The 12478-nt window shown below is 39.1% G+C and overlaps 1 protein-coding gene across 5 annotated transcripts in view; it reads right to left on the reverse strand.

Annotated features, from left to right (window-relative positions):
• Positions 1–12478, reverse strand: part of STAU2 (staufen double-stranded RNA binding protein 2) — a 354567-nt gene that overhangs the window by 222006 nt on the left and 120083 nt on the right. The window lies entirely within an intron of this gene.

A 12478-nucleotide genomic window follows, 5' to 3' on the forward strand; every position in this document is an offset into this window, starting at 1 on the left:
AGGTGAAACAAAACACAGCAGAAATACTAATTAAAAGCCATCAAAATTGATGAGTTCAAAAACTGTTTTGAAGAAAACTGTACTTGAAAAAGAATTAAATAAGAAAAGAAAGAAAACTAAACTATACACAGAAAAAAAAAAACAAAAAAAAACAAAAAACTGTTTTGAGCAGTGGAAAAAACCTTGACAGGTGTATTGCATTAAATGAAGAGTATTTTGAAGGTGACTGCAGTTGAAACATGTAAGAATAAATACACAATTTTTAAATAAATAAATTCCTGTTTTTCTGGATCCCCCCTTGTAATGTACTATGCCCTCTTATTAATCTTAATAAAGATTTAACTTCAAGTTTTTGACAGATTTTGATGGAAGAGAGCCAAATGGTGTGGTGCTGAAGGATGGGGAACCAGCACAGAGGATGGTGATGAGCGAGGCCATTTAGGTGACAACACAAAGACAATTGTGCTTTTGGCAGAAGACAACCATGAAGTGGGTGGGGCAGGGAGAGGGAGTAACATCTCCACAGTGATAAGTACTTTGCAAGAAAATAAGGATTCAACATAAAAAAAAAAAAAAAAAGACAGCTCTGGCTGGTGAAGCTCAGTAGTTTGAGCATGGGCCTGCAAACCAAAGGGTTGCCAGTTCGAGTCTCAGTAAGGGCACATGCCTGCGTTGCGTGCCTGATCCCCAGGAGGGGGCATGCAAGAGGCAACCACACATTGATGTTTCTCTCCCTCTCTTTCTCCTCTCTCTAAATATAAATAAATAAAATCTTAAAAAAAAGAAAACAACGCATCAATTCTTAGGTAGAAAGTATGAAAATGTATTTAAGGTAAAATTTTTAGCAGGTTTGAGTTGAATGTGACTGAGGTAGAGAAGTACGACTAGAATGCTGCACTGATACAAACATGAGAGGATAAAAGCAGGTGTAAGAAAAAGAAACAAATCTAGAAAAAAATAAGAAAATTAAGGTAATATGATCCCTCCTACTTTGTTCTTCTTTCTCAAAATTGCAGCTGCTATTCGGGGTCATTTATGGTTCCATATGAATTTTTGAAGTGTTTGTTCTATGTCTGTGAAATATGCCATTGGTACTTTGATAGGTATTGCATTGAATCTATAAATTGCTTTGGATAGTATGGACATTTTGACGATGTTAATTCTGCCAATCCATGAACACAGTATACGTTTCCATTTGTTTGTGTCTTCCTTGATTTCTTTCTTCAGTGTTGTGTAGTTTTCTGCATACAGGTCTTTTACCTCCTTGGTTAGATTTATTCTCAGATATTTTATTTTTGTTTTTGCTATATTGAATGGGATTTTTTCTTGATTTCTGCTTCTGCTGATTCATTGTTAGTATATAAAAATGCCTTTGATTTCTGAATATTAACTTTGTATCCTGCTGTTTTGCCAAATTCATTTTTTGGGTAGAGTCTATAGGATTTTCCATATACACTATCATGTAATCTGCAAACAATGACAGTTTTGTTTCTTCCTTTCTGATTTGGAGGCCTTTTATCTCATTTTCTTGTCTGATTGCTGTGGCTAAAACTTCCAACACTATATTGAATAGAAGTGGTGAAATACTTCTATTGAATAGAAGTGGACAATACCTGACATCAAACTGTATTACAAGGCCACTGTAATCAAAACAGCCTGGTACTGGCATAAAAACAGGCACAAAAGACCAATAGAACAGAACAGAGAGCCCAGAATTAAACCCAACTCTCTACAGTCCATTAATATTCGACAAAGGGGGCAGTGACATAAAATAAAGTAAAAATAGCCTCTTCAACAAATGGTGCTGGGAGAACTGGACAGCTATGTGCAAAAAAATGAAACTTCAGCACTGACTTACACCATACACCAAAATAAATTCAAGGTGGATAAAAGACTTAAATATAAGCCGTGAAACCATTAAAGTCCTAGAGGAGAACACTGGCAGGAAAACCTCAGATATTTCACACAGCAACGTTTTTGCTGATATGTCCCCTAGAGCAAGGAATATAAAGGAAAGAATAAACAAATGGGATCTCATCAAAATTAAAAGCTTCTGCGTGGCTAAAGAAAACAGTATTAAGATAAAAAGAGAACCAACTGTTTGGGAAAACATATTTGCCAATGATACCTCAAACAAAGATTTAATCTCCAAAATATACAAAGAACTTAACAACTCCACTCAAAGAGGACGAGCAACCCAATTAAAAAATGGGTAAAGGACTTGAACAGACACTTCCCCAAGGAGGACATACAGAGGATCCAGAGACACATGAAAAGACGCTGGATATTGCTAGCTATCAGAGAGATGCAAATTAAAACCACATTGAGATACCACTTTACACCAGTCAGAATGGCCATCATAAACAAAGCAATAGACTACAAGTGCTGGAGAGATTGTGGGGAAAAGGGGACCCTAGTTTACTGTTGGTGGGATTGTAGACTGGTACAACCATTATGGAAAACAGTATGGAATTTTCTAAGAAAACTAAAAATGAACTTGCCTTTTGACCCAGCAATTCCACTGTTAGGAGTATATCCTAAGAACCCTGAAGCACCAATCCAAAAGAACCTATGCACCTCGATGTTCATAGCAGCACAATTTACAATAGCCAAGAGTTGGAAGCAACCTAGATGCCCATCGGTAAATGACTGGATCAAAAAACTATGGTACATTTACACAATGGAATTCTATGCAGCAGAAAGAAAGAAGGAGCTCCTACCCTTTGCAACATCATGGATGGAACTGGAAAGCATTATGCTGAGTGAAATAAGCCAGGCGGTGAAAGACAAATACCATATGATTTCACCTTTAACAGGAACCTAAACAACAAAACAAACAAGCAAGCAAAATATGACTAAAGACACTGAAATTCAAAACAGGCTGATGGGGACTAGAGGGGAGAGGGGAGAGAATTTCAGGGGGAAAGGGGAAGGATTCACAAAACTAGTATAAAGGACACATGGACAACAACTAAGGGGGGTGGAAATGGCAGGGAGGTGGGGAACATGGGAGGTGAGCTGGGATGGGAGTGGGGATGGAAAACTGTACTTGAACAATAATTAAATATAAAATATTTTTTAAAAAGAAAATTAAGGTAATATGAAATAAAATCTATTAACTCAACAATTATTTATGGAGCACCTTCATATGACGGGAACATGACAATGAACAAAAATGCACATTATAGTGGAGAAGACAGACAAAACATAAGACATATATATGGAACATCACATGTTAGAGACGTATGTTAAAAAGTAAAAGAGCCCAAGGTTCAAAAGTGTTGTAGAGGTGGGTTCTGGATGGGGTAGCCAGAGGTGGGTCGTCTCACTGAGAAGATGACAACTGTGTAAAGAACTCAAATAAGTGAAGGAGGAAACCATGCAGGTTCTGGACCAGTGCAACTGAAGCAGAGAAAATGTCAAGTAGAAGGGCCCTGAGGCGGCAGCATGCCCTGCACGGTCAAGTAATTCAGAGGAGGCCCATCAGCTTGGAGTCGAAGGAGCAAGGAAAGGAAAGCCAGGAGATAAACAGAGGTGGTCAGAGTTCCTTAAGGCCTTTGTTAGAAATCATTGTAAGAATCTGACTTTTACCGAGTAAAATGGCCAGCCAAGAAGGTTTGGAGTAGAGAAGCGACATGATGTGGCTTACATTTTTCAGGGCCCATCTGACTACTGCACTGAGCGAAGACTGTCAGGATTGAGGACAGAAGCCAGGAGGTCTATCAGGAAGCTAGAGCAGTAACACTGGAAAGGCAACAGCAGCCTAAACAAGACTGACAGCAGAGGAAGTGACAAAAAGTAGAGGGCTCTAGTTGAATTTCAAAAGTAGAGAGACAGGGTTAACCCAAGAACTGGCTATGAAACAGGAGAGAGGAGTCAAGGAGGAACCCAGGGTTTCTGACCTGAGCTCCTGGAAGATGGGGTACTGCATATGGAGTTGGGGAAAAACCACAAAAGGAAAGGGTTTGTTGGAGGGCAGACATATGCAGCTCTGGTTGGAAGATGTGAAATTAGGCCTGTTAGATATCCCCATGGGGATGTCACATGGAGAGCTGGATTTATGAGTCTGGACTCCAGGAAAGAGGTCCAAGGTGGGAATAAAATTTGGGAATCTTTAATATATCAATGGAATCTAAACCCATGGGACAGTGAGAACTCTGTAGGAGGGAGTGATAGGAAATCGAGGCAAATCATGTCCTTTCTGGAAACTAAGTTGGAAAGTTTAGCATGGAGAAGTGAGGGGTTGAGTGTGTCAAACGCCATGAACTAGCAAAACCCATAGATCGATTTTGATGGAATGGTGCATTTATAAAAATGCTGAAAAATTAAGTGCAAAATCACCTCAGTGCTGAAAGATGTCTGTTTCCAAGAAAAAGGAAGCCCAGTCGACTGTCCTACTGCGTTTTAGAGGACTAGTGGACATCTAGGTAGCAGTGTTCTATATTCAACCTGATCAGCTGGCCAGCACCCATCATGTACAAATCTCCAGGAAGATGGGACTAATCAGTGAAGGTTTACTGAAAGTGAAGGACGAGAGTACAGGTCAGTAATGCAAATTACTGGGAAGCACTAATTAAAACCATGTGAATGGATAAGCACCTGAAAAAGAGAAGCGAAAAGGAACCAAGAGAAAGCCTGAGAATGGGCTCTGATTAATGCCTGAGATCAAAAGGCAGGAGAAATAATAGACGGCAATGAAGGAGATGAAAGCAGGTTCAAGTTTGAAAAGAAACAACACAACGTCAGGGAGGACATCAGCAGTGTCAAAGGCAGTAGAAAAAGCCAGAGTCTGAAAAAAAGGGAGAAAGTCACTGTGTTAAATTCTGAAGAGTCAATATTCTTGGCCCACTGTTTTCTATTAATTTAAGATAAAGTATTTTTGTGTTTCATTATGTCATATGTTCTTATTTTTAATTGGCAAATACGAAAAAGTTAAAGGAAGAAAAATATCACTATGGTAACAGGCAATTTTAACATGCAAAGACTATGAAACATTAGAAACCACAGTCTTTTTCCTCTTTGCATACAATAACTGATGCACTAAAATGCATTTTCCTATTGCATGTTTTGTTTCAGATTTCTTTAATGCAGAAATTTGGACTAATAGGATGAAAGCAGACTATTTTGCGTCCCACAAAATCCACTTTTGCCACCTCTACAGAACTCAACGTATGTTGTAAACTGGTCCCACTGCAAAACCTTTTAAAACAGACCTGAAATCAAAATTGACTCCTGAGATCTTACATGGCGAGCTTTCGCCATAGAGCAAACATGTACAATTAATTACACACTTCTGAAAACAGGGTCCACACGTGGAATGCTAGCAGACCCTTAACTACAGGAGAGGGAGTGGGCGCCACTGTAATCACTTCGGCCTGCTGACAATTACAAAACTCATTTTGGTTTGCCACAGAGGCAAACAAAATTTCTGTTCATTATAACTTTACTGGAATATGATGTCATAACACATAACCATACTGAAACAATCTGCTGATTTTCTAACCAAAATATTAATTGTACACTAAAGAGCCCTCGGGGCCTCTTCCTTTTTGGCCTTCAAATACAGCTCTATGTACGCATATGTGCGTGCAAGTGGATACATGTGTACATATAAATCATACCAAATAGTATCAGAGGGAAAATTAGGTTTGTTGTGTTCTTAAACATTCGAGTGCTAACAACAGGAAATACCAAAACCCGACGCCTGACTAGTTTCATTCCACTTTCACTCCATCCTCTTACTTAACCACGGTCCTTAATAACCTCCCCCACTTGGTGTGAACACCTCACAGACCCCATCTCCTCCGGTGACCACGACAACTAAGATTCATGGGAGCTCTCTCGTTAATAGCACCCAGACTGAATTACAGGACAGATGATGCAGAATGTTTTTTTGTGCATTAGGTCCTGGTCTCTAAATACTTATTTCTTTTGGTAAAGAAACACTTGAAGTTTATTAACTTCAAAGGCTATGTTCTATTTCAGAGAATTCCTTTTTCTATTTTTATTTGTTTTTAAACACTAATCTCATTTTTGGTCAAGTTCTTATGATAAGTGATAAATATATTCTACAAATCAGTATTTACTTACTTAAGCTTACATTGGTATTCTTGATTTTTTTAATTAGAATTTTGTGGTCAATGCTTAAATCCCTGTAGTAACTACTGTTAAAAGATGAGCAGGGAGGGAAAAAAAAGATCAACAGAGAAAACTCACCCATCCATCTAAGCTATTCAAGTTTCAGGGTCAAAGGTTTCTACCCACAACCTCCAAAGTATATTCTGAGAAGTGCAATTCCACTTTCATTTGAATCTTTAGTGCTTGCTAAAAATGCAGACTTCTGGGCTCCAACCACGATCTGCTGAATCAGTTCCTGGGGATGGACATAATCTTCACTCAAGTTTCCCTGGTGAATCCCTGCTCTGAAAGTCTAAAAGACACTACCCCTCGACAGCAGCACATCCCATAACAGGGCTCCTGTGACTTGACAATAACTTCAAAATCCACGCAGGAAAAGGACTTCCTCAGAGCACACAGTCGGGTTCTTGCATCTCTGTCTCATCTAATCCTCACAGCAGCCTGCGGAGACAGATGTCCCCACAGTCACCTTAACAGGTTACAAATCTCCCAACAGAGTTGCTAGGACAAACTCAAGTCTGCCTAACTTCAGAGCTCAGGAAACTCCTGAGGAGCTTCCCAGAGATCTGCTACCTCCCATCTGCACTCCTACGTACTCATTAAGTTGGCTCTGTCCTTGGCAGGCCAGAGAACCTAAGGGGTGCTTTTTACACCTATGGTCACTGGTGAACTTCAGAAGGGTTTTACTGAACACCTGCTGAAATAAACAACTCCGTGATCAAACCCTCTATTTCCACAGTATGTCAAGCCAACCAGGTCAAAAATACACCCAAATGAGACACCGCTCAAAAATGACACACAGCGGAACGGTCTAATTTTATCCAGGTTGCTTGTCAGGCCATTTTCTCCACGCCTCTTTGCCCTCCGTCTGCTAAAGTTCTACAAAAACAAACAAACAAATAAGATTTCAAGTAAAATAAAAGCTTTCTTTTCTTTAGATCCCCCAAAAGTCTTTAGGATTGGCCTATCTTGAAAACATCACAAGTTGATAAAAAATAAAGTAAACTTGGTTCCTTTGAATTAATACTTGGCATTCCTTATATAGTTTTGCTATTTGCACAAAGATCTTACATTTTTTCTTTAAATATTAATGTAAGAACATAAGTATTCTTATTGTTATACTTATTTTTGATCATTGGTTATAAGAACTTTCTATATCATATTTTTGCCATCCCCTGTAAAATTACTTCATTAATGCCCTTTTTTTATTTTTTAAAGGTTTAAAAAAATCTATCTTCAGAGGGGAAGGGAAGAAGAGAGAAGGAGAGAAACATCAATGTATGGTTGCCTCTCATGCGTCCCCTGCCGAGAACTGGCCTGCAACCCAGGCATGTGCCCTGACTGAGAATCGAACCCCAGTCCTTTGGTTCACAGGCCTGCCCTCAATCCACTGAGCTACACCAGCCAGGGCATTAATGCCCTTTTTATAGACTCATTTTGTATTATCTTCCTAAACTAAAATCTGTCCTCCCTCCCACTCTGTGACTGCCTGCTTCTCCAAAATCTCCACTTTCCTAAGTGTCATTTTTACAAGGTGAGAAGGACATATACCAAATACCATCAGAACTTTTAAAAATTGAAAAATAATTGCTTCATTTTATTTGATAGCATTATTCATAAATCTCAACACAGCTAAAGTGTTCTTATCTCTTTTACAGGTTTATGTCTTAAAATATGTTATCTTCTGATCTAATAAGAAGAGGCTTTGAATTTCTGTGTTTATTTCTAACATTGACTGAAAACAGAAATGTCACTTAATCTTTCTATCTCAGTTTACTTATCTGTAAAATATTTGCAGAATCTATGTTTAAAGAACTCTAAATGCCAAAACTTAGAATTTAAATGACATGTTGATTATTTTGACTCTTTGTACACTTTTTTGGCAATGCTAAGCATTCCTTTTCTTGCTGTAGAAAAATAATAGGTTTTATCAGAAAGCTATAAAATAGTCCTTGGCATATTTTCAAGCTTGTATGTATATAAAATGTCTAGATAGGAGAGGGTTCTTTCTCTATTCACATCTATAAATTTTGAAAATATATCTTTTATGGGATCTGAACTTTCAGTCTCGAGGAATTTCAAAAATTAGGGCCTATTAGAAAAGATTCACAGGGCAGCTGAAAATAAGTTCTAAGAGTTGTAAGGATCTTCTGTTTGTGGAATTACAATTAAGTTTAAAATGCCTAAAGGAAAATACAGAAAGCTGAGACAGGGTGTTCTGAAGTGATGGAATTATAAATGATAGTTTCTTTCACAATTCCAATTTTTTTAAATAATATGATTGCATTGGAGTAGTAACAAAAGAAAATGTTTAATTGAAAAAGTCTACCCCCTGTCTGAACAAATAAAGGTAATCCGTGTCCAAAGTATAAATTTGCTAAGTGAAATGACTTGTGAAATACAGGACATGAGCCACAAGAGTAAATAACTTACACTGTTGCTGACACCACACCACAACAGGGCATGGAGAACATAGCATGTTACCCAAAAGCCCCATTTTGTAAATACACAGTCACCACACTCTACCCCCCACTAAGGTCCAGCATAAACTTATTTCGCCCGTTCCCTAAATGAATATCTAACTAAGTTGCCATCATCATCGCCTTTTGCAGCACAAGCATACAAAGCACTATGTGCCGGGCACTATCCCAAGCACTTTACACACTAATCTCATCCAGTCACCATATTAACAGCAACCACACTTTTCACACAAGGAAATGAGAAACAGAGACGTTAACTAAGTTGCCCAAAGCCACCTGACTTGAGCCAACATTTGAACCCAGGCAGTCTCACTCCAGAGCCCATGCTTTTAACCTCTACACTCTGCTGCCTCTGAATGAACTGGGTAAGCACTATAAAATGCGGAGCTACTGACGTTAACTTTGGAGTAGTCATGCCAGACAAGGCAATTTAAGTGAAAGTACACGTAAGAGATCTGGCAGATACTGAAGAGCTCTGCAGGCTAATGGTCACGTCTGTAACCAAGAAGAGCACTGGGGGCCCTGTAAGTCCAGGAGACCAATTTGACTGCAGTCTTACTATTCTCTAGCTTTCTGTCTCCTCTCGTAACACACCCTTCTGGAGCCCATGTTTAAATGTTGATGTTCTCATTAGGGAAATGTAAATCAAAACCATAATGAGCTACCACTTCACATCCACTAGTTTGGCCATAGACAAACAAACAAAAAAAGAAAAAAGAAAACAAGTGTTGACAAGGATGTAGTACAAACTAGAACAACATTCATTCCACTGGGAATGTAAAATGGCACAGCCACTGTGGAAAACACTTTGGCAGCTCCTCAAAGTTAAAGAAAGTATTACCATTTGACCCAGCAATTCCAATTCAAGATATATAAACCCAAGAGAAATTAAGACAGGTATAGATACAAAAACGTATACACCAATGTTCATAGCAGCATTATTTATACTAGTCAAAAAATGAAAATAACCCAAAAGTCCAGAGATATATATGAATGAAGTATTGACACGTGCTATAATGTGGATGAACTGTGAAAACACGCCAAGTGAAAGCTAGGCACAAATACTCCATATCGAATGATTCCATATAGATGCACTGTCCAAAATAGGCAAATCTATGGAGACAAAAAGTAGATTAGGGGTTGCCAGGGGCTGGGAAGAGGAAAATTGGGAAGTAATGCAGAAAAAAGTGATGAAATGTTCTGAAACTATGAATGAAGTAAAACCCCATCAAATACTTTTAAATGTGATTTTAAATACTTTTAAAACTGTGAATTTTGTTATGTTAATTGTACCTCAATTTAAAAAAATTTTAATGTTGATGTTCCCTGGAGTTCAATCTTCTGTTTCTCACAGATGAGACCATCTTCCTAGGTGACCTCACTGACCTATTTACATTCTTGGCAGACTCTCAGAAATTAGCCTACAAATTGGAGTGGGGACTAGGAACATCCCTCCACTGTGCACTCTTGGACATTAGTGACTTGGCCTTCCTGCCCTCACTGACTGCCTGGCGGGCAGGGGAGGGAGGGGGTATAGGAATTCAATTATTAATTCAATGAATATTTATCAAGGGTCTGATTCATGACTGGAAATGTGACAGCAAATGGAAAGGACCTAGGCAGGTAACTGGGCATTTTTTTTTTGAGAAACAGCAAGTGTTGGTACACCTGGAAAGCTGAACCAAGGGGTCAGTGGTAGGAAACCAGGTCTGAGAGGCAGCCAGACAACAAATGAGAACTTGATCCTACATGTGATCAGAGTGACTGGAGAGTTTAAGGGAGGGAGTGACAGGATTTGACTGATAAAGGTCCACTGTTGCTGTTTGCCTAAAAAGGGGCAAAAAGGGGGCAGTTGGCAGGTCACCACAAATCATATGTGAAAACAGGAGGTTGATGTGACTAGGACAATAGAGCCAGACTGTAGGCAGTGCTCAGTGACTGAAGGATTATGGTCCTTATTTCAAGATGGAACCCATCACTACACTTGTATTTTCCTGTACCTTCCTTAGAGGAGATGGACTTTACCAGTTACGGTTTTGCCAAGTATGAGTGCCACTCAGGCTGAGAGGCACTAGAAATAAGAAGAATTAAGTGACTAGAGGACTGTGGGGAAGACTGATGAACTCCAGGGAAACAACCCTGCAGAATCTGAGAGGTTAGCAAAGGCTGCCAAACATCCTGGAGGTTATGCTCGGTGTCTTCCTAACGCACAGGTCCCAGAGGACTTCCCCACCCTCCCAGGAGACAGATGGCAATGTGTGCCTCCCCTGTGGTGGCTGACCAGCACAGCAGTGCTGGAAGTGTTCCCACTTTGTGATTGAAAAGAAGGTCCCTGCACAGCAACTTGGAGGGCTTTCCTTCCTGAGTGCCCTGCCAGTGTCCCTCTGAGCACAGCAGCACATATCAGAGACAGGCAGGTGGCACTGCGGACAGCACTGTGGAAGCTGGCAGTTGAGTGAGGCATGATGGCACGGGAACATGAGTGGGTCCCTTGGAGCAGCATTTCTCAAAGGGTGGCCCCACACAAACACCATCAGGTCCTCTCGATGGGGTCGAGGAACACCTGTTAAAAGGCAGATTCAAGGCTGGTGGAACTGGCTTCTTGGGTGGAGTCCAAGAAAATACGTTATTACCAAACAGCCTTGGTCATTTTTGTACATGCTAAAGACTGAGGAGCACTTTCTCACATGGGTCTTCTTCTCTTCCGTTGCTTATGAATATGAGTCCTAAATATTCACTGTGTACCTTGTTGCCTCTAACGGGTTTTTAATTGATTCTGGGCAATGTTCCAAATAATCTACCTGATCAGCAAAAATGGTAATTTTCCTATTTCTTTCCACATTTTATTCCTTATATTTTCACTAATGGTGTTGGCTCCATACCTCCAAAAGAATACTAAACAGCAGTTGATAACAGACACCTTGGCTTGTTTCTTACTTCAGTGGCAAATCCTCATTGAGCATAATGCTGGCTATTGGGTTAGGTAGGGTTAAGTGGGGTTAGGTAGAGTTGAGTTAGGTTAGGGTTGGGTTGGGTTGGGTTGGGTTGAGTTGGGATGGAATGTTGGGGTGCAGGAGAGAATATATGAGTGTCCATCTATAGAGTATTAATTTACAAGGTTAAACAAGTATTCAATTATTCATAATCTTTTGAGTTTTCAAAGTCACAAGTGGATTTTTAAATGACTTTTAAGCATCTGTATAAATAACAATTTGTACTTTTTATCTGTTAATAAGGTAAATTTTATTAGTATATTTTCTAATAGTAAAGTTCACATTCTTAGAATAAATTCCACTTGTTTATGGTGGTTCTTCTTTCAATGTATTGCCAAAGTCTGTTGGCCAGTATTTTAATTAGGATTTTTCTGTTGATATTCTATAAAAAATATTAACCTGCAACTCTATCCTTTCTTGTTTTCTTAAATATCACTGCTGAGCTAGACATCAAATTATTTTTGACTACCCAAAATAACTTGTTTTTTGTCTTTCAAAAGCTCGATAAAAATGTCTCTATGAAACCATCCAGGCCAAGTGCTTTTCTTCAGAATGGTGGGGGTGGTAGTGTAGCGAGCTGCGTGACTACGTACTTAACCTTTTCTATAGCCATCAGGTCTTCTTTTTTTCTTCTTCTTCTTTTGAGGTCAGTTTTGGTCATATATATTTTCTTACAAAATCACCGAGGTTCATCTAGGTTCTGAAATAGTTTTCCATGAGTTAAACAAAACAGACCTTTATGAGAAGTTTCATTTCCTATGCATCTATAGTTTCCCCTTCCCCTCACTATCAGTGTTTGCATACTTGTGCTTTAAAAATCACATGTACCTAGTTTAGAGCACATATTTAAACATTCTATTGGTTCTT

The sequence above is a fragment of the Sturnira hondurensis genome, unplaced genomic scaffold, assembly GCF_014824575.4.
Source record: "Sturnira hondurensis isolate 20B ecotype Veracruz unplaced genomic scaffold, ASM1482457v3 Scaffold0025406, whole genome shotgun sequence".
Lineage (NCBI taxonomy): Eukaryota > Metazoa > Chordata > Mammalia > Chiroptera > Phyllostomidae > Sturnira > Sturnira hondurensis.